The sequence below is a fragment of the Plecotus auritus genome (genome assembly GCF_963455305.1).
Source record: "Plecotus auritus genome assembly, chromosome: 2".
NCBI classification, from domain to species: Eukaryota; Metazoa; Chordata; class Mammalia; order Chiroptera; family Vespertilionidae; genus Plecotus; species Plecotus auritus.
Window position 1 is genome coordinate 229,533,066 of NC_137771.1, and position 23,129 is coordinate 229,556,194.

The window sequence follows — 23,129 nt, forward strand, 5'->3', positions numbered from 1 at the left end:
CAGTCATGGATTGGCCAAACCATTCCTCCGCCAGCAGCTGATTGACCCTAGGCCTGCGGTGAAGAGAAATCTCCGAATTTCATGGAATGTATTTGTGATGGGCGTGTCTGCACCATGTCAGGCTTGTGCAGCTTTGGTAACTCCCATTGATTTCGGCTGAATACCCAATAAATCATTAAATTTGAAACGGAAATCTTGGTGTTTTCGGTTCATTTATCTCTATCATGTGTACAGACTTACATGTAAATTTTATGATTTGGTGATTATAAATACAATACGCACATGGAGTTGTAAACCTATGCACAATATAAAAACATAATTATTTTGCCTATTTCATACTTTATCTATTTTTATTTCTGAATGGAGTTGAAAATTCAGCAGAAATTCTCTACCTTTTCATGTATTTGTCATTGTCTTCTTACACATGTAATTTTCTAGAAACAAGCGGTGGTGGATATTCCCATTTCTAGTTGCTAGACACCCTTTTCATTGAAACTGTAATCTTGGCAACTCTCGTTCCACAAATCTGAGCAGCCACATTTACAGACTTTCTGGGAAAGTCAGCTGTTTTCCTCCGAATCTTTGGATCCTATCGTACCTTCCTTCGTTCATAATTCCCTGCTCCTATCTCCTGCGTGAGGCAGGTCCGGAGACTGCCCTGGGAGTCGTTGATCCACTGGACCATGAAATGTGACCTTGGGCCCTAACCGGTTTGGCCCAGTGGATAGAGCATCGGCCTGCAGACTCAAGGGTCCCAGGTTCGATTCCGGTCAAGGGCATGTACCTTGGTTGCAGGCACATCCCCAGTGGGGGGTGTGGAGGAGGCAGCTGATCGATGTTTCTCTCTCATTGATGTTTCGGACTCTCTATCCCTCTGCCTTCCTCTCTGTGGAAAAATCAATAAAATATATTAAAAAATAATGTGACCTTGGGTTACTCAACTCGCTCACCCCCCGGGCCTGGGAGGACCCGCTCCTCCTCCTCCTCCTCCTCCTCCTCCTCCTCCTCCTCCTCCTCCTCCTCCTCCTCCTCCTCGTTGTGTTAAGGAGGCTGCAGCTGAGCGAGGACAAAGCACATCCGGAGGCGCCTTCATGGAGCAAAGCAGTGTGTGGTCTCCAGTGACTCAGCACCATTCACTGCCTTTTACAACTACATATTCTTATCGATTTCAGAGAGGAAGGGAGAGGGAGAGAGAGAGAAACATCCATGATGAGAGAGAGTCACTGATGGGCTGCCTCCGGCACGCCTCCGACTGGGGATCGAGCCTGCACCCCAGGCACGTGCCCTGACCGGGAATCGAACCCGGGACCCTTCAGTCTGCAGGCTGACACTCCATCCACTGTCCAACCTGGGTAGGGCATTCAATAAATTTTTTAACGTCCTATAAATATGAGTTTCAGGGAGAAATAGCGTCTCTTAAAAAGTGACCATTTTCTTAGCAGCATAAGAGACAGGGAATAGGACACGTGAAATAGCTACAAAAACATTGTTTTCCTGCAACTGAAGGCTGCCCCCGGGCGGTGCTCGGCCCCAGTCCTGCTGCGTGGAAGCCGGGCAGATGCCATGAAAGAGCGGGAGAGGGAATCACAGAATTAACCGAAAGGACGTGAAGCCGCGCCGTGGCCCAGTGCCCAGGCGGGCTCGGCAGGCGCTTCCCCGGGGCCTGGGCGCGGGACGGGGTCAGAGGGCGACCTGAGCCCCGGTCTCTGCAGGACACCGACCCGCAGGCGTTCCTCCTGCAATGTCGCCGGACAACCGCCGTGCGGTCCGGAGATGGACCTGAGAGTGAGTGGGCACCACTGTGCGTGGAGGTCCGTCCCTGTACTCAGGTCAACACCGGCTTTGCCAGCACTTCCACCGCTTTGACAGCGAGCATTTGCTCGTCAGCTTCTCCTGTGTCTGCTTTCGAATGTCACTAAATCCTTTTCTTATTTATTTATTTTTTAGAAAATACATTTTATTGATTTTTTACAGGGAGGAAGAGAGAGAGATAGAGAGCTAGAAACATCGATGAGAGAGAAACATCCATCAGCTGCCTCCTGCACACCCCCCACTGGGGATGTGCCTGCAACCAAGGTACATGCCCTTGACCGGAATCCAACCTGGGACCCTTCAGTCCGCAGGCCGACGCTCTATCCACCGAGCCAAACCAGCTAAGGCAAATCCTTTTCTTATTAAACAATTTTAATGTTAACGCAAATGCGGAGGGCCCCCCCCCTTCCCCCGCCGTCACCTGAATAAGGAGTCATGTTAAAACTCCAGTCTGCAGGGGTCAAATCGATGCTGACGGAAGGTTTGACTTTGGGCAGTGAACTCACAGTGCATATACAGATGATGGAAATGCACGCCCGAAACCTGTATGATTTTATGAACCGCGTCACCCCAATAAACCTAATTAAAAACTCAACTCCAGGTAAAAATGACAAACAAAGAAAGCCCAAACATATCAACCTATACAACCATCACACACCCTTTTCACTCAGGACTCCTGCGACTGTGGGTCTCGTCCCCATGGGGCGAGCAAGCAGGGTTACAGAGCCAACCAACCCCCGAAGGGCCAGGTTATGCCGTCGGATCGAGCGGGATACGATTTTTATTTTCCTCTCATTTGGCTAATTTCTCCAGCGACCGTTTCCACGGGTCTGGCAAGCAGCAACCCATCTAGTTATTACCGCTGTTGACATTCTTAGTATAATCAATATTATCATAATTTTGTTCCATTTAAGGTTGTACCAATCTGTATCTAAAGTGAGAGAAAATTGTTTGGATTTATAAAGTAAAGAAAAAGATTGCTTTACTTTCAGGGAAATGTGAGAATGTTGTTTAGCTCTCCATCTATCAATAGGAATCAAAACTTGATTCATGAGATAAAACTTTATAAAAAACTAGAGGCCCGTTGCACAAAATGTGTGCACTTGGGGAAAGGGGGGTGCCCCTCAGCCCAGATTGCGACAGGGCGCAGGCCAGGCCGAGGGACCCCACCGGCACACGATCGGGGCTGGGGGGGGACACAGGAGGTTGGCCAGCTGGAGAGGGATGGTGGGAGGGCTCCAGGGCCTGTCTGGTTTGTCTCGCTCAGTCCTTATTGGACGGACCCCAGTAGCAAGCTAACCTACCGTTTGGATCGTCTGCCCGCTGGTGGTCAGTGCACGTCATGGTGAGCGGCTGAGCAGCCTTAGCATATCATTAGCATATTACGCTTTGATTGGTTGAACGGACAACCGGACGACCGGGAACTTAGCATATTAGGCTTTTATTATCTACTCAAGGCCTGATGCACGAAAATCGTGCACCGAGGGGGGGGGCGCGGTGTCCCTCAGCCCAGCCTGCACCCTCTCCAAACTGACACCCCTCTCACAATCCAAGACTGCTGGCTCCGAACTGCTCACCTGCCTGCCTTCCTGATTGCCCCTAACCACTTCTGCCTGCCAGCCTGATCACCCCCTAACCACTCCTCTGCCAGCCTGATTGATGCCTAACTGCTCCCCTGCCAGACTGATTGCCCCTAACTGCCCTCCTCTGCAGGCCTGGTCACCCCTAACTGCCCTCCCCTGCAGGCCTAGTCCCCCATAACTGCCCTCCCCTGCAGGCCTGGTTCCCCTCAACTGCTCTCCCCTGTAGGCCTGGGTCCCCCCCCCAACTGCCCTTCCCTGCAGGCCCAGTCACCCCCAACTGCCCTCCCTTGCAGGCCTGGTCCCTCCCAACTGCCCTCCCCTGCTGGCCTGATTGCCCACAACTGCCCTCCCCTGTTGGCCATCTTGTGTGTTGGAGTGATGGTCAATGTGCATATTACTCTTTTATTAGATAGGGCTAGAGGCCTGATGCACAAAAATCATACAAGGGTAGGCCTTCCTTCCCCCGGCTGCCGGCACCAGCTTCCCTCTGTCACCCGGGACGCAGACTTCCCTCTGTCACCCAGGACCCAGGCTTCCCTCTGTCACCCGGGACCCAGATTCCCTCTGTCACCCGGGACCCAGACTTCCTCTGTCACCCAGGACCCAGGCTTCCCTCTGTCACCCGGGACCCAGGCTTCCCTCTGTCACCCGGGACCCAGGCTTCCCTCTGTCACCCAGGACCCAGGCTTCCCTCTGTCACCCAGGACCCAGACTTCCCTCTGTCACCCGGGACCCAGACTTCCCTCTGTCACCCAGGACCCAGACTTCCCTCTGGCACCCAGGACCCAGGCTTCCCTCTGTCACCCAGGACCCAGACTCCCTCTGGCACCCGGGACCCAGACTTCCCTCTGTCACCCAGGACCCAGGCTTCCCTCTGTCACCCGGGACCCAGGCTTCCCTCTGTCACCCAGGACCCAGGCTTCCCTCTGTCACCCAGGACCCAGGCTTCCCTCTGTCACCCAGGACCCAGGCTTCCCTCTGTCACCCAGGACCCAGGCTTCCCTCTGTCACCCAGGACCCAGGCTTCCCTCTGTCACCCGGGACCCAGGCTTCCCTCTGTCACCCGGGACCCAGGCTTCCCTCTGTCACCCGGGACCCGGGCTTCCCTCTGTCACCCGGGACCCAGGCTTCCCTCTGTCACCCAGGACCCAGTCCCTCTGTCACCCAGGACCCAGACTTCCCTCTGTCACCCAGGACCCAGACTCCCTCTGTCACCCGGGACCCGGGCTTCCCTCTGTCACCCGGGACCCAGGCTTCCCTCTGTCACCCAGGACCCAGTCCCTCTGTCACCCAGGACCCAGTCCCTCTGTCACCCAGGACCCAGACTTCCCTCTGTCACCCAGGACCCAGACTTCCCTCTGTCACCCAGGACCCAGACTTCCCTCTGTCACCCAGGACCCAGTCCCTCTGTCACCCGGGACCCAGGCTTCCCTCTGTCACCCGGGACCCAGACTTCCCTCTGTCACCCAGGACCCAGGCTTCCCTCTGTCACCCGGGACCCAGGCTTCCCTCTGTCACCCAGGACCCAGTCCCTCTGTCACCCGGGACCCAGGCTTCCCTCTGTCACCCAGGACCCAGTCCCTCTGTCACCCAGGACCCAGACTTCCCTCTGTCACCCGGGACCCAGACTCCCTCTGTCACCCAGGACCCAGGCTTCCCTCTGTCACCCAGGACCCAGGCTTCCCTCTGTCACCCAGGACCCAGGCTTCCCTCTGTCACCTGGGACCCAGGCTTCCCTCTGTCACCCGGGACCCAGACTCCCTCTGTCACCCAGGACCCAGGCTTCCCTCTGTCACCCAGGACCCAGACTCCCTCTGTCACCCAGGACCCAGGCTTCCCTCTGTCACCCAGGACCCAGGCTTCCCTCTGTCACCCGGGACCCAGACTCCCTCTGTCACCCAGGACCCAGGCTTCCCTCTGTCACCCAGGACCCAGACTTCCCTCTGTCACCCGGGACCCAGGCTTCCCTCTGTCACCCGGGACCCAGGCTTCCCTCTGTCACCCGGGACCCGGGCTTCCCTCTGTCACCCGGGACCCAGGCTTCCCTCTGTCACCCAGGACCCGGGCTTCCCTCTGTCACCCAGGACCCAGACTTCCCTCTGTCACCCAGGACCCAGACTCCCTCTGTCACCCAGGACCCGGGCTTCCCTCTGTCACCCAGGACCCAGACTTCCCTCTGTCACCCGGGACCCAGACTTCCCTCTGTCACCCGGGACCCAGGCTTCCCTCTGTCACCCGGGACCCAGGCTTCCCTCTGTCACCCGGGACCCGGGCTTCCCTCTGTCACCCGGGACCCAGGCTTCCCTCTGTCACCCAGGACCCGGGCTTCCCTCTGTCACCCAGGACCCGGGCTTCCCTCTGTCACCCAGGACCCAGACTTCCCTCTGTCACCCAGGACCCGGGCTTCCCTCTGTCACCCAGGACCCAGACTTCCCTCTGTCACCCAGGACCCAGACTTCCCTCTGTCACCCGGGACCCAGGCTTCCCTCTGTCACCCGGGACCCAGGCTTCCCTCTGTCACCCGGGACCCAGACTTCCCTCTGTCACCCGGGACCCAGGCTTCCCTCTGTCACCCAGGACCCAGGCTTCCCTCACAGCCCCGGCTTCATCCGGAAGGAAGTCCGGTCTAATTAGCATATTACGCTTTTATCATACACGTGGAGGGAAGCCCGGGTCCCAGGTGCCAGAGGGAAGGCAGTGCTGGCAGCTGGGGGAAGGAAGGCCTCCTCTGGACGATTTTCGTGCACCGGGCCTCTAGTATAGAATAACAAAGACCTAAGTCTGCTCTTGACCTACCTAACGGACAGAAAAATAATCACCACCCCCCCCCAAAAGAGATTTCCAACGTTACTTTTCCCCTGTTCACATAGAGAAGGAATAACAGACGTGTTCCATATTTTTCAAACTGTGTTTCCTTCTTTTCGCAGCCAAAGGGCATCTATCCGTTACACGTGTCTGAGACCTGTGTTTTCTTATCGGAAAACAGCAATTCTGCGTGGCTTGTGTTATCGAAGTGTTTTCCTTTTATTCCCTACGGGAAGAGTCTTATGCTGTAAAAAAGCAAAAAGTAGCCCTTCATCATGGTCACATGCTCTGATGGAGCCACCCGAAAAGTGTGAAATTCTTGGGGCATTGACTCATACTCCTAAAGGATTCCTTTTGAAGGAAAATACTCGTGTTATCAGTTGGCTGATCTCCTCACATGAGAAACGGAGATGAGATGGAGTGAGGCTGGATGTGCAGGGAGATTAAAGGCTAATGTTGGGTTAAACGCCGTGGAAATGACGGAGCGGCTGGGACGGAGGCCAGCCTCCAAACCCTCCCTCCGATAGCCAGGCGGTCGCTCAGCTTATAACGTGTGGTTCTTGCTTTAATGTTGGAGTCATATAATTCTCCCAGAAAGTTCTGCTGAGTGCCAACAAAATGCTAGTCTTTGTTTAGACACTGGACTGAGTCAGTGAACAAGCCCACTCAAATATGTCATCTGAGTGTTATGTACGAGTCTCAGCAAAAGCTTAGCAATGTGGTTGTCGTCGTAGAAAACAAGGCTTTCACATCCGAAGGTCTGAGACATGGCGTGTTTGCACAGGGCTTCGTCGCGCGTGGGTCAGCTGTGGGGGCTGGGAGCTAAGTCTCGAGGCTTCGATGCGGGAATCTGAGGACCAGGCCTTGAGCATCCACCTAGGAACCAGGAGGTCACGGTTCGATTCCTGGTCGGGGCACAGGCCCAGGTTGAGGGCTGGATCCCCAGTGTGGGGCGAGCAGGAAGTAGCCGATCCATGATTCTCTCTCATCCTTGATGTTTCTATCTCTCTCTCCCTTCTTCTCTGATATCAATAAAAATATTAAAGCAAAACAAAACACTGTATTATATACTAGTGGCCCAGTGCATGAAATTCGTGCATGGGGCGGGGGGGGGGGGGGGCGGTGTCCCTCAGCCTTGCCTGCACCCTTTCCAATCTGGGACCCCTCGGGGGATGTCCGACTAAACCGGCAGTCGGACATCCATCTCGCAATCCGGGACTGCTGGCTCCTGACCGCTCACCTGCCTGCCTGCCTGATCGCCCCCAACTGCCCTCCCTGCCCCTGCCAGCCTGTGTGCCCCAAACTGCCCCACCCTGCTGGCCTGATCACCCCCAACTGCCCCCCCTGCTGGCCTGCTCACCCCCAACTGCTCCCCCGATGCCCGCCGACCTGATCACCCCCAACTGCCCTCCCCGCCCCTGCCAGCCTGTCTGCCCCAAACTGCCCCCCCCCCGCCGGCCTGATCGCCCCCATCTGCCCTCCCCTCCTGGCCTGATTGCCCCTAACCGCCTCTGCCTCGGCCCCGCCACCATGTCTTTGTCTGGAAGGATGTCCGAAAGGTCTCCTGGAAGGTCTCCCGGAAGGTCTCCCGGTCTAATTAGCATATTACCCTTTTATTAATATAGATTTTTTAATTCTCCAGAGAGTGTTTTGCTCCCCGCTGCCTTTTTATAACTGCCCCACGCACTTGGAGACTTTCTTAAGCGTTCCAGGTTGTACAAGTCCTTTTAAAATGGCCGTGACTTGAAGCGTTGAAATGCGCGTTAAACAAGTAACCACGGTATCAGCCCCTCAGAAAGCCCATTGGTGGCTCAGGACAGGGTCCTTAGACATGGCCTGGAAGCAGCAGACGGGCAGAGATGAGGGGAGGGAGGGCGGCAAAGGCGGGGGCCCTGACGGGAGACTCTGATGACGATGGAGGGAGTGAGGTGCTGACTTGGATATGTAGCTGATCGGAGCGCGAACCCTTGTCCCCACCTCACACGCAGCTGGGTGAGTGACAGATAGAGGAGGAAGGGCGTTGGGTGATGTTTGAAGTGGGTCTGAAAACGGTCGCACACACGTGGCTGCAGGACGCGGGTGGGGACGGAGGGGAAGTGGCCTGTGGGGCCACGCCCCTCTGTGCCTGAGGCAGCGGTGAGGCCAGGGCGCTGAGAAAGGGCCGGGATGTACAGAGAGGACGGGGGGTGGGGGGGGGGGGTGGGGGGCGGGGGGGAGCGGGGGGACCCCCCAGGATGGGCTTTGATCACCGCAAGGCTCGCTCCACTTCTGATTCCGACTGTGCTGTCGTTTTATTTTTATTTATTTATTTATTTATTTATTTATTTATTTATTTATTTATTTATTTATTTAAAATATATTTTATTGATTTTTTACAGAGAGGAATAGAAAGTTAGAAACATCCATGAGAGAGAAACATCGATCAGCTGCCTCCTGCACACTCCCTACTGGGGATGTGCCCGCAACCAAGGTCCATGCCCTTGACCGGAATCGAACCCGGGACCCTTCAGTCCGCAGGCCGACGCTCTATCCACGGAGCCACACCGGTTAGGGCTGTGCTGTCGTTTTAAAACCAAAACAAGAACGCGGGTGCGTGAAGCCGAACATAAATCCACCCTCTGAGCCCGCCGCTCCAGGTTCTGAGGCTCTGGGACTCAGGGCGCTGCTGTGCCTGCTGTTTTCCGTCTGCTCTACGCAGCAGGTGGGCCGAGTCCGTCCGACCCCCAGAGTTTATCGCTTCATCTTCTGGACGGAGGGGCACTCTCTGCCTCTCAGGCTGCCAACGGTGTGCTTTTTTATTTTATTTTATTTTTAATGTTATTGATTTCAGAGAGGAAGGGAGAGGGAGAGAGGGATAGAAACATCCATGATGGGAGAGAATCATGGATCGGCTGCCTCCTACACGCCCCCCCCTCCTGGGGATCGAGCCCGTACCCAGACGGGTGCCCTGACCTCCTGGTTCATAGTTGAGGCTCAACCACTGAGCCACCGGCCGGGTTGAACTGTGCGCTTTGGTACATTTAAGAGTTTCGACTTTGATTGCTTCCTGGTATTTAATAGAATCGATTACAGTTCCCCAAAATGCCTGCGAGGAGACATTTAATTAGAAGCCGACTGATGTTTAATGAGACCCATGTCACGTGACTGTGAACAGAGAATTCCACGGGGCTTGGTATGTCTGTACTTTGAAGATACAGCCCGTCCTCGTAACGAAATTAAAGCAACCAGCTCAGGAGGCACCCCGGTCGGCAGCCACGCGCCGTCAGACATTCTTAACGCGTGCGGTCAGGGGACCAGAGATTTAACGAGTTGTCTCAGGCAAGGACCATTCATGGAATGACACCCCAAATGGACACCTATTTATCACAGGCCGCGCTCAGGTATATAAGCTCCCTCCTCCCCACGCGCCGGCACCCACTCTCAGGATCTCGTCTTGAACAGAAACACACTCCCCCTGACACCATGAGCTACTACGGCAGCTACTACGGAGGCCGCGGCTATGGCTGGGGCGGCCTTGGTGGCCTGGGCTATGGCTATGGCTCCGGCTGGGGCTGGGGCGGCCTTGGTGGCCTGGGCTGTGGCTGTGGCTATGGCTATAGGAGCTATGGCTGCTGGCGTCCGTGCTGCTATGGGGGATATGGATACTCTGGCTTCTACTGAGATCCGGTCCAGCATCTCAGCATCTGAACTTACAAGGGACTTCCTTCCACATTTGATCTAAGTAACTGGACAGCGAACCTCATGCTGGGTTATTTGCAGAAATGTCTTTACTTCTCAGAATTATGGGTAGATTTTCAACTGTGCCTGCCTCTCCCTCATAAGCCTAGGATCCCCTAGGTTTGCTGCCAGAACTGATTGGACTGTCTGTTCACCTTCCAATAAAGCATTGACCTTGAACACAAAGAATGGTTTTGTTTGGTTCATGAAGCCCGGTTGCTGCCCGTGGGCGAAGGGGAAGCCCTCAGCTGTGTGCGGCCCTGTCGCGTGCGCTCTCTCCCACCGCCTCCACCCCATTCCCGGCGGGATCAGCTGAGGCTGCTCATCGGCCCGGCCCCCTGACCCCCGGGTGCCTGTCCCCTGCGGAGCCCTCGTCTAGCTAGAGGAGCCGCCTGCTCATGGGCGTGGCCTTCTGGTCTGAGCTCATTTGGCTTCCCTCTCCTCGTCCCCGCGACCTTGGCGCCAGCTCTCCAGGCAGATGCTGATGCTGATGCTGATGCTGATGCTGATGCTGGAGGAAGCGCGCGTGCTTCTGTCTAACACGTGGGTCACGGCCACAGAGCACGGCTGAGCGTGACGTGGGCGGAGGAGGCGCAGTGCTTCCAGCTCGCCACCTGGTCCGCGCTGGAGAGCAGAGGGCGTCCCAGCAACATGAACCGCATCCCTGCCCGGGATCTCCCGGCTGGCAGCCTCCTCACCCCTGTAACTCCCTCCTCTGCCCCCCCCGACCACCCCCCGCCCCGTCCTGGGATTGCTGAGGGCGCTGCCGCTCCCACTGTGCCTTCCCGGGGCCACGTGCCCTCAGCAAAGGACAAGGTGCAGAGATTTCCCACGCACCCTGCCCCCCACACACCCCACCCCACACACCCCACCCCCCACACACCATACCCCCCTCACACCCCACCCCACACACACCCTCCCCCACACACACCCCACCCCACACACACCCTACCCCACACACACCCTACCCCCCACACACACCCTACCCCCCACACACACCCTACCCCCCACACACCATACCCCACACACATGCACTGCTCCCCACTGTCCACACCCCCCACACAACCCACCCCCCACACACCCTTCCCCACACACACCCTCCCCCCACACCCCACCCCACACACATGCACCGCTTCCCACTGTCCACACCCCCCACACAACTCACCCCCCACACACCCCACCCCCCACACAACTCACCCCCCACACACCCTACCCCCCTCACAACCCACCCCCCACACACCCCACCCCACACACACCCTACCCCCACACACACCCCACCCCCCACCCTCCCACACACCCTCCCCACACACACCCCACCCCACACACACCCTACCCCCCACCCCACACACCCCACCCCACACACACCCCACCCCCCACACACACCCTACCCCCACACACACCCCACCCCATACACACCCTACCCCCCACCCCACACACCCCACCCCACACACACCCCACCCCCCACACACACCCTACCCCCACACACACCCCATCCCCCACCCTCCCCACACACCCTCCCCACACACACCCCACCCCACACACACCCTACCCCCCACCCCACACACCCCACCCCACACACACGCCACCCCCCACACACGCACCGCTCCCCACTGTCCACGCCCCACCAGGCGGCACATCCGTTAGGACTGATGGACCCACACGGACCGTCGTCTCGCAGAGCGAAGAGCTTGCGTGGGCTCATTCTGGGGGCTGTGGGTCTGTGGGTTTGCAGCAACATGGACTCTCACGCCGCCCCCCGTGCAATGCGCACCGTGTTCTCGCTGCTGTGAGCCCCGTCCCGGGTCCCCGCTGTGCCCTGGCCTGGCCTGTGCGCGTCCACAGCTCCTTCGGGAGGCGCAGGGGCCCCCACGTCCCGCGCAGGAAGGCCACCCGTCTGGCCAGGCATCCAGGCCCAGGTCCCGCCTGAGGCTGCCCCGCGTGGGGCCAGGGGCAGGGGAGCGGCGTGCTCTCTGAAACCCAGGTTTCTCCTGCGTGCGGGAGGGCCTCCTGGCCCCTGCGGGTGCGCTCACGATCGGAGCCACGTCCAGCCCCGCAAAAGGACGCTGGACAGGGGAGCAGCTCGCCGGATGCCAGCCCCCGGGTCGGGGAAGCGGTCCTTCTCCCTCAGACTCCATTCTCCCCAGAGAGCGCGTCCCTGTGCCCAAAGGGACCCTCTGCCAGGTCCCCCTGTTCACCCGGAAACGCCTCCTGGACCCTGACCGGGCCTGGGACCTGCTGCAGAGGCTGCTGTGATGGTTTCACTCATTCCTCACCTGGGGGTCTTTTTCAGAGAGAGAGGGAGGGAAGGGGACAGGCAATAGGGGGGAGTGAGGAAGGGGGGAGAGAGGGAGACAGAGAGAGAGAGAGAGAGAGAGAGAGAGAGAGGAGACAGGCAAGAAGAGAGAGGGAGGGGGAGGGAGAGAGGGACAGAGAGGCAGAGAGAGAGAGGGGAGGGAGAAAGAGGGGGAGGGCTGGGGGAGGGGGAGAGAGAGACACCGATGAGAGAGACACATGGACTGTTGCCTCTTGAATGCACCCAGCTGGGGGCGGGGAGCAAACCCACAACCCAGGTGCGTGCCCTTGACCAGGAGTCGAACCCCAGACCCTCCGCTCACAGGCTGGCGCTCCGGGTGCTGAGCCACGCCGGCCGGGCCGCCGGGGCAGAGACGGAACAGCCTGTCTCACCAGTTTGCCGGACGTGACCAGACAGGTCCGCACCCAGGCACCTTCCTGCTTGGACCCGAGGACTTATCTCCCGGAGTCTTTCCTCTTCCCCTAGACCCCGAGCGGGAAGGCGAAGGTGCGAGCCCCTCCCGCAGAGGGCCGGTCCCCTCCCCCAGGCCGCAGCCCGATTTCCACCCGAACTGGAGCGGGGGGCGCAGGAGGGGAAGGAACGGCAGAATGCACAGACCCAGGCCGGGCCTCGGGGTCACGCCTGGTGATGGCCGGGATGAAGGCGGACAGGGCGGTGCGTGTCAGGGCACGGACGCAGGCCCCCCGGACCCTGCAGGGGACGTCATGAGCCCGGGAGGCTGGGAGGATCTGCACGGCAGGCCGAGCGGCTCTATGTCCCGGGATGAAGCCAGAGCCCGTCAGGTTGCAGTTGGACGCTGTCACCGGAAGGCACGGGGGGGGGGGGGGGGGGGGGACCCGTGGGTTCGCAGCAAGGACCACTTTGTAAAATACATTTTCATGGTGGATCGTATTGCAGGCCGCATCCCAGTTCCCCGGTTTCTCTCTCCGCGCCCGTACCCCACGTGGAGGCGGGTCAGCCTGGCCCAAGCCTCCGGCTCCACGTCTGCTCTCCCTGACGCGTGGCATCTAAGGCGCAGGACGAACGGACGGACCCACAAATACTGCCCTATGTGATTCATAGCTTCGATTGGTTTATTTTCCATCGTCCCAATGTTAACAGTGCGTGGCCCCCTTTGTTCCCCAAGGGGCGCACGTCCGTGTAAAGCGTGGTGTGTTTGAAGCTGGCCCTGTGAACAAAGAGCACGGGGGTGTGGGGGGCTTTCGGGGGACCAGACCTGGGGATGTGCGACGGGGCGAGGTCAACACCGCTTTCTGCAGACGGACAGACGAACCCCGCGCGCGTTCGGTGTAAACGTGGGTCTGGTTTGAAGGCCTCTTTCTGGATCTGCACCGTCTGGCAGCCGTTCTGGGAGCCACGTGCCCGTTCTGGGTCTGATTGTTCAAGGATCGGAGGCTGGGAACATAGCATGTTTCTCTAAATTGCAATCACTGAATAGTTCTGTTGGGGGGATTTTTTAAGTATGTGTCTTATCAGTAAGACATTTGGACCCACCTTCCTTCGCCATGAAAGTAGCGGGAGAGCTCCTGATTAAAAACATAGGCCTCCGTTCTGAAGAAGGCACGGTGATTCTCCACGTACTCCTGGTGGGCTAGCGAATGGAGATGGCCTAATTTAGGATCCAGTATTAATGTTGAAAGATAGAATTGGGGGGAGAATAATGTCACGAAACACGAACACAGACGGAAAAATCCTCACCCTCACTGAGAAGGGTTGTAGGAACACAATAATCACCGCCAGCTCCCGACACTGAGCTCAAACTGGTCACGGGCAATCGACTGATGCAAATCAACATAAAAACTCTTCAAACAATGAAAAATTGCTCTATGACTATGAAAGGGAAGTCTAGTGAATATTTTGTCATATGTGTGTATGGAATGAAAGTTCAGGCTCCCTGACCAATTGTCCAAGTTTGAATAAAATGTTATATATAAATAAAACGTATGTATAGATATGTGTGTGTGTGTGTGTGTGTGTGTGTGTGTGTGTGTGTGTATACATATATATAGGCCCAGTGCACGAAATTCGTGCATGGGGTGTGTGTCCCTCAGCCCAGCCTGCACCCTCTCCAATCTGGGACCCCTCAAGGGATGTCCAACTGCCCTTTTAGGCCCGATCCTACCCAGGATCGGGCTTAAACAGGCAGTCGGACATCCCTCTCACAATCCAGGACTGCTGGCTCCCAACTGCTCGCCTGCCTTCCTGATTGCCCCTAACCGCTTTTGGCTGCCAGCCTGATCACCCCCTAACCACTCCCCTGCAAGCCTGATTGATGCCTAACTGCTCCCCTGCCAACCCGATTGCCCCTAACTAGCCTCCCCTGCAGGCCTGGTCACCCCTAACTGCCCTCCCCTGCAGACCCGGTCGCCCCCAACTGCCCTTCCCTGCAGGCCCGGTCGCCCCCAACTTCCCTCCTCTGCTGGCCTGATCGCCCCCAACTGTGGTGGCCATCTTGTGTCCACATGGGGGCAGGATCTTTGACCACATGGGGGCAGCCATCTTGTGTGTTGGAGTGATGGTCAATCTGCATATTATTCTTTTATTAGATAGGATAGAGGCCTGGTGCATGGGTGGGGGCCAGCTGGTTTGCCCTGAAGGATGTCCCGGATCAGGGTGGGTGTTCCCTTGGGGTGTGGGGTGGCCTAGGTGAGGGGCCTGTGGTGGTTTGCAGGCCAGCCACGCCCCCGGTGACCCAAGTGGAGGCCCTGGTATCTGGGATTTATTTATCTTCTACAATTGAAACTTTGTAGCCTTGAGCAGAGGCCTGGGCAGGCCAGGGTGGGCGGAAAGCTTGGCTTCCTCCATCGCTGGGGGCAACCCAAGCTTCCTGCTCGCTCCGTAGCTGCAGCCATCTTGGTTGGGTTAATTTGCATACTCGCTCCTGATTGGCTGGTGGGTGTGGCTTGGCATAACGGGGTGATGGATAATTTGCATGTTTCTCTTTTATTAGTGTAGATCAGCCGTGGGCAAACTACGGCCCACGGGCCAGATCCGGCCCGTTCAGCTGTTCTATCCGGCCCGCGGAGCTGAAAGAGTGGAGGGTTCTCTTGCTCTCCCCTCCGCTCCTTTACTTTGAATTTATATTAGTTCACACAAACACTCCATCCATGCTTTTGTTCCGGCCCTCCGGTCCAGGTTAAGAACCCATTGTGGCCCTCGAGTCAAAAAGTTTGCCCACCCCTGGTGTAGATATATAATATTCAACAAATATAATTGCTGGTCTGCAAATGTTGTAGGACTAGGTGATGATATGGATCTTTCTATGGCTCTAGCAATAGACCTGGAGATCCCGTGGTTCAGTGTTGATGTGTGTTTAGTCATGTTTCTGCCACGCACCTTGCTGGGGGCTGTAGAAACTATGTGGATACTCTTGTCCACGTGGCTGCTAATGGCACCAGGAGCCACAGGACCACTCGGGTGAGAGGTTGGAGAGCTTCCCAGCCTCCTCCCTCGTTTCCACATCCAGTGACATGTCCAGGAAGCATAATGCCTGTGCTGCCTCCTCACACGCGTGTACCTCAGTTTACCCCTTTTCTAATGTCCACAGCCATCACCTGTCACTCGGACTATGGCCGTCCCTTCTCACCTCTCTCATACTTTTACTAGGGGCCCGGTGCACAAAATTCATGCACTCAGGGGGTGAGGGTTCCTTAGCCCGGCCTACACCCTCTCGCAGTCGGACATCCTTAGCGCTGCTGGGGAGGTGGGAGAGGTTCCCAGCATGACCACTGTGCTGGCCTGCCATGAGCCCGGCTTCTGGCTGAGCAGCGCTCCCCCTGTGGGGTCGGGCTGAAACTGGCTCTCCAACATCCCCTGAGGGGTCCCGGATTGCGAGAGGGCACAGGCCAGGCTGAGGGACCCCACGGTGCAGGATCAGGCCGGGAAGAGACGTGGGAGGTTGGCCAGCTGGGGAGGGACTGGGGGAGGGCTCCAGGGCATGTCCAGCCTGTCTCACTCAGTCCCTACCAGCTGGACCCCAGCAGCAAACTAACCTACCGGTCGGAGCGTCTACCCCCTGGTGGTCAGTGCACGTCATAGCGAGTGGTTGACCGGCCGACTGTCTGCCCCTGGTGGTCAGTGCACGTCATAGCGAGCAGTTGAGCAGCCTTAGCATATCATTAGCATATTACGCTTTGATTGGTTGAACGGCCAACCGGTTGACCAAACACTTAGCATATTAGGCTTTTATTATATAGGATCTCCTTATAACAACCTTTTTCCTCTGTTTCATTTCATAGAAACACCTCCTCATCCTTGAAGGCTTAGCGCATAGAAACCTTTCTCATATCTTGGTTCAGAAAAAAAAAAAGGCCAGTTTGGGTGCAACTGTGCCCTTCGCACAGGTTTCATTTCTCACAACCACCCCCTCATTATATAATGTGACGTCTGCTTCTCTCTCCCCCGCTCACGAGCGGCTCCTGCGTTGAGATGTGCATTTACTCACCTTACCGCCTGCCCTGAGTCCACGCCCCACTGTGCAGTTTTTCTTTCCTGCTTCCCTCGAGGTGGGATTGCAGGATGGTATCACACTGGGTATGTGCCCATGAGATGTTGTATTTATCTTTATGCTACATTTTGTGGTAAAATTATCCTAATAAAAACATAGTATGCAAATTGTCCCCTCAACCAAGAGTTGTCTGGGAGTTCAACGAGGGGGCGGGGCTGGCTGGGGAGGGAGGGAGGGCCTGGCTGGCAGCTGGCAGCCGCTAGGGACCCTACCAGTGCATGGATTTCGTGCACTGGGCCTCTAGTAACTAAGACAATTTGCTAACGTCTTTTAAACAGCTCGTGTAGAACGCCGGCTTGCTTCCCAGGCAGACAGGACACGCACGGCGCCAGGACCGTAAAGTACCAGAGGCCCGTCCCATAGCCATTGTGCCCATGAAGAGACCTGGACACGGCTTCTCTCCCCCCGTCAGTCTACTGGGGCTCTGCCTCAGGGCGGCAACGGCGTGATCGGACCGTGGCCCGCCATCTTCCCTGTCGTTACAGTACAGGACGTACCGTCTGACACATCACAGGTTAACAGCGATATAGGAGACACGCACTGTGTTGTGTGGTCTGCCGGTCACTTCACCTGGCGAACTCTGATGGCAACACCTGACCAGCACACACTCCTTTCCTGTAGACCAGCGGTTTTCTGCCCAGGCTGCTGCCAGCATTTTTACTGTATCGTAGGCCAGAACCCTACGTGTTAACTGGAGATTTGATTTTACTGTACAACGTGCAACACCCATTTACCCAGGGGCACTGACCTCTTCTCAGATTTAAAAATGACAACAGCCAACACAATAGGAGCTATCCAGTGTGAAGGAATCAAAGGTAGACCTATTTTTATTGCCAGATCGGCAGGGAATATACTGTATTTTTTGGTGTGGCGCAGAACTTCAGTAATTCGCTTATGTGCCTGAGATGAAAACGGTTGAACGTTGCTGCTATGGGGGATGAAAATCTCCCTAAATCATCAAATCAATCAAATCAAATCAAATCAAATCAAATCAATCAAATCAAATCAATCAAATCAAATCAATCAAATCAATCAAATCTCCAGTTAACACGTAGGGTTCTGGCCTACGATACGGTAAGAGACGTAAACGTATGTCCTGGGTTCTGAGAGGCGGACGGACGGTACGTTACTCATAACCGCTCCCTGGCCGGGCGGACACACACGTGTTGGGAGGGAAAAGGGGAAGGAGAGGAGAGAATGAAGGGACCAGCGTGCACTGGCCCATGGTGTCAGTGGACAGGCTGCCGTGGAGACAGGGAGGGGTGCGGAGCCCCTGGGGAGTGAGCTCCTACGAGCAGGTGTGTGCGGGGGGGGGGGGGGGGGACAGGCCAAGAGCCAAAGGAAACTTGGGAGGAGGGTCCGCCCCCTCTATAAACACGGTGCCCGAGCTTTCAGCGCATCTAAGCTGTGGTGAAAAACATCGTCAAGGGGTGTCTGCCTCGTTCCCCTTCTGGAACTCTCTCTAAACCAGCAGCGCAGGCAAAACATGGGTCTCGAGTCTGCTCTCCCACGTTCAGATCCCCGTGTGCCCCTGATGATAGCCGGGGTGCCTCTGGGGGAGCTAGGGCTTACGCGCCCTGAGCCACCTGTGACATGTGGGTAGTTAAGGGCAGGTACCGCGCAGGAGGACGGCGTTCGATGAACGGCATGTGACGTTCATGCTACCTAACGCGTCTGAATGAACACTGTTCTCACCACGGTTCCTGCCAAGTTCAGAGGCTGTCTGTCCCGGACGGTGGAGGTGGTCAGCCTGTCACGGGGCGGGTGTGGAGGATGGCGGACGCATCCCGGCGTTTCCTCACCACGTCTCCTCCCGAGATGGGCAGAAGCACCCGGAGTGGTTAGTGAGGTGCAATGGTCTCTAGAAATGCAGGTGGGCCCTAACCGGGTTGGCTCAGTGCATAGAGCGTCGGCCTGCGGACTGAAGGGTCCTGGGTTCGATTCCGGTCAAGGGCATGTACCTTGGTTGTGGGCACATCCCCAGTGGGAGGTGTGCAGGAGGCAGCTGATGGATGTTTCTCTCTCATCGATGTTTCTAACTCTCTCTCCCTCTCCCTTCCTCTCTGTAAAAATCAATAAAATATATTTAAAAAAAAAAAAAAGAAAAGAAATGAAGGTGGGATATCGCCTCACGTCACGAATGAGTTCATGGGAATCTGACCCCGAGTCAGATACAAGCACAGCTTTGAAGATGGGATCATCTAATGGGCACCACGTTGATTAAAGGAACCCCATTGGCACACGCGGACGCGGGCACGCAGACACGCGGACACGCAGACACGCGGACACGCAGACACGCGGACACGCGGACACGCAGACACGCAGACACGCAGACACGCAGACACGCGGACACGCGGCAGGCCCGCCCCGTGGGGACCGGGGAGCGGTAAAGGGCGTGGGAGACCAGACGCCCTTGGAGATGGAAAGGCTGCAGGCTGCCCCCGCCCCCGACTCTGAGGGTTGGTAGTCGCCGTGCCGAGTGACGTTTGAGCTCAGGCACCGGGGTGTTTATTACCCAACTGGACTCATTCCTGCAGCAGCGTGGGCTCTGGTCACCGGCCCTCCCTCACCAGAGCATGGATGGGCATTGGCCCTCCCTCCCCAGAGCGTGGATGGGCATCGGCCCTCCCTCCCCAGAGCATGGATGGGCACCGGCCTCCCTCCCCAGAGCGTGGATGGGCACCGGCCTCCCTCCCCAGAGCGTGGATGGGCACCGGCCTCCCTCCCCAGAGCGTGGATGGGCACCGGCCTCCCTCCCCAGCAGCGTGGATGGGCACCGGCCTCCCTCCCCAGAGCGTGGATGGGCACCGGCCTCCCTCCCCAGCAGCGTGGATGGGCATCGGCCTCCCTCCCCAGCAGCGTGGATGGGCATCGGCCTCCCTCCCCAGCAGCGTGGATGGGCATCGGCCTCCCTCCCCAGCAGCGTGGATGGGCATCGGCCCTCCCTCCCCAGAGCACAGCGATGGGCACCGGCCTCCCTCCCCAGAGCGTGGATGGGCACCGGCCTCCCTCCCCAGAGCATAGCGATGGGCATCGGCCTCCCTCCCCAGCAGCGTGGATGGGCATCGGCCCTCCCTCCCCAGAGCATAGCGATGGGCATCGGCCCTCCCTCCCCAGCAGCGTGGATGGGCATCGGCCCTCCCTCCCCAGAGCATAGCGATGGGCACCGGCCTTCCTCCCCAGCAGCGTGGCGATGGGCACCGGGCCTCAGTGGTGAAGTCGCTGCTTGTACGTGGGGATGAGGACTTGGGAAGGCACGGTCCAGGTATTTCTTCCCCACGGAAACGTCTCACCGGAGGACACATCCGAGGTGGGACTCCAACAGCCGGAATTGGCAAGGTAGCGACATTGAAATCCATTCTACAACTGAATGCGGGAAGCGTCACACTGACATCATCTGAGGAAGAAACGTCGACCTGTGACGATCCCGCCTACGTACGTCACCGGGAAGGCAAGGTCCAGGTAACACGCTGGCTGCCGGCCGGCCATGCGGGTGTCTGTACTCAATGCACCACCCAGCTCCGACGCCTACACGTCGCCTTCACTGAGCTGATATTACTCTTTTATTAGACAGGATAGAGGCCATGTTGTCCCGCACTGGGCACGGCTCTGACGTTCGTAGGCGGGATCGTCACAGGTCGACGTTTCTTCCTCAGATGGTGTCAGTGTGACGCTTCCCGCATTCAGCTGTAGAACGGGTTTCAACGTCGCCACCTTGCCAATTCCGGCCGCTGGAGTCCCAGACGTTTCCGTGGGGAAGGAATACGCTCGCGAGGGCCCCGGGGCCCGAGGTGAACATGGTAGTTGTTCCAAGGATGCGACCCAACGGGGCCTCCCGGGGGGGTACTCTGCCTCGCGGGCGCTCGGTGGCTCCAGGCCTTCCGTGTTCACTCCGAGGGGCGGAAATACCAATATTTAAAACCAAAAAAAAGCAAACGTGTAGCGAATACTGAGGGGTAACACGGGACGCTGGCACAGAACGAAGCCACGGCAGTTAAAACAGGTCAGCCCAGCTGTGGGCAAACTACGGCCCGCGGGCCGGATCCGGCTGTTCTATCCTGTTCTCTTGCTCTCCCCTCCGCTCCTTTCCTTTGAATTTATATTAGTTCACACAAACACTCCATCCATGCTTTTGTTCCGGCCCTCCGGTCCAGTTTAAGAACCCATGGTGGCCCTCGAGTCAAAAAGTTTGCCCACCCCTGGGTCAGCCCAACAAACCGTCAGTCAGAGGCGGTTTTGCGACACAGAGAGCAATTCTGTAGTTCTTTCCCGCTAACGTTTTTGATGTGTTGGATGGAGGTTCAGCGCCGGGGCCCCATAGACTCTGCATTGGTGACAAAGGCCTTACCAGAAGAAACAGCAGCCTTATCCCAATCAAGACAGGATTCCAGCGGGATTACGGTGTCACGGGCAACCTGCTTGCCCCGTGTGGCCACGGATTCTCCAGTTTGGAGAGTCATGGTCACCTCAAGCTCCTCTGCTGGTTACACGTGTGCAGTGACTTTAAACGCGGGCTTGACCTTGACCCCAATATTCAGTTTATATCTTCCACAGTGGCTGTCGGAGGATTCATTTTCACGCTGAATCTACGATGGTTGCCAAAAGCAGTGATTCCGAGTACTGTGATACTCGGCTCTTTTTTAAAAATAGAAATGAATCCACATATTATTAGAGTTAGCAAGGCAGTTAGCTGTAAGCTTTTTGTTGTGGTGGTTGTTTGATATGTTTACTAGAGGCCCGGTGCACGAAATTCCTGCACAGTGTGGGGGGTGTCCCTCAGCCCAGCCTGACCCTCTCCAATCTGGGACCCCTCGAGGGATGTCTGACTGCCCTCTCACAATCCAGGACTGCTGGCTCCCAACTGCTCACCTGCCTGCCTGCCTTCCTGATTGCCCCTAACCGCTTCTGCCTGCCAGCCTGATCACCCCCTAACCACTCCCCTGCCAGCCTGATTGATGCCTAACTGCTCCCCTGCCAGCCTGTTTGCCCCCAACTTCCCTCCTCTGCCGGCCTGGTAACCCCTAACTGCCCTCCCTTACAGGCCTTGTCACCCCTAACTGCCCTCCCCTGAAGGCTTGATCACCCCCAACTGCCCTCCCTTGCAGGCCTGGTCCCTCCCAACTGCCCTCCCTTGCTGGCCATCTTGTGGTGGCCATCTTGTGTCCACATGGGGGCAGGATCTTTGACCACATGGGGGCAGCCATCTAGTGTGTTGGAGTGATGGTCAATTTGCATATTACTCTTTTATTAGATAGGATAGAGGCCTGGTGCACGGGTGGGGGCCAGCTGGTTTGCCCTGAAGGGTGTCCCGGATCAGGGTGGGGGTTCCCTTGGGGCGTGGGACAGCCTGGGTGAGGGGCCTGTGGTGGTTTGCAGGCTGGCCACGCCCCCTGGCTACCCAAGAGGAGGCCCTGGTATCTGGGGTTTATTTATCTTCTACAATTGAAACTTTGTAGCCTGGAGCGGAGCCAAGCCTTCTGCTCCCTCCAGTGGTGGCAGCCATTTCTGTTGGGATTTATTTATCTTCTGTAATTGAAACTTTGTAGCCTTAAGCAGAGGCCAAAGCAGGCCAGGGTGTGCAGAAAGCTTGGCTTCCTCCATCGCCTGGGAAACCCAAGCCTCCCTCCTGCTCTCTCCGTGGCTGCAGCCATCTTGGTTGGGGTTAATTTGCATACTCACTCCTGATTGGCTAGTGGGCATGGCTTGTGGGTGTAGTGGAGTGATGGTTAATTTGCATATTACTCTTTTATTAGCTAGGATTGATTTCAGAGAGGAAAGGAGAGGGAGAGAGAGAGAAACATCAGTGAGGAGAGAATCATTGATGGGCTGCCTCCCGCACGCCTCCTCTTGGAGATCGAGCCCACAGCCCATGCATGTGCCCTTGAGCGGAATCGAACACGGGACCGTTCAATCCGCAGGCTGACGCTCTGTCCACTGAGCCACACCAGCCAGGGCTGAGTACACTGCCACTTTTGCACTGATTGGACCTTCTAAGTGAGCAAGGCTGTCTTATTTCTAGTAATAATATATGTTGTTCCCACTGACACTGATTATAAGGACGGGGCAGACACCATTGTTTTCAAAGCCAATTTCCACGCTGGAGCTGATGTAACGATCTTTTAACTCTTCACAGAAACATGTCTCTTAGCTCCCTAAACACCGAGAGATGGTCTACGGCGAATAGTCTTTAGTTATGACTTTGTCTATGGAGCTCATTTTTTTCACCTTTTACTCCAAAGAGTAGCATAGTGCAAACATCATCTGTCATGTCCACGTCATTCCCATACGGTGCACACGCCTCTTACAGTTCACTGCACCTCGCTGCCCACATCTGTAAAATAAGGGTGTGACCAGGTGTTTTTACAACCTGTACGCCTGTTGTTGACATTAG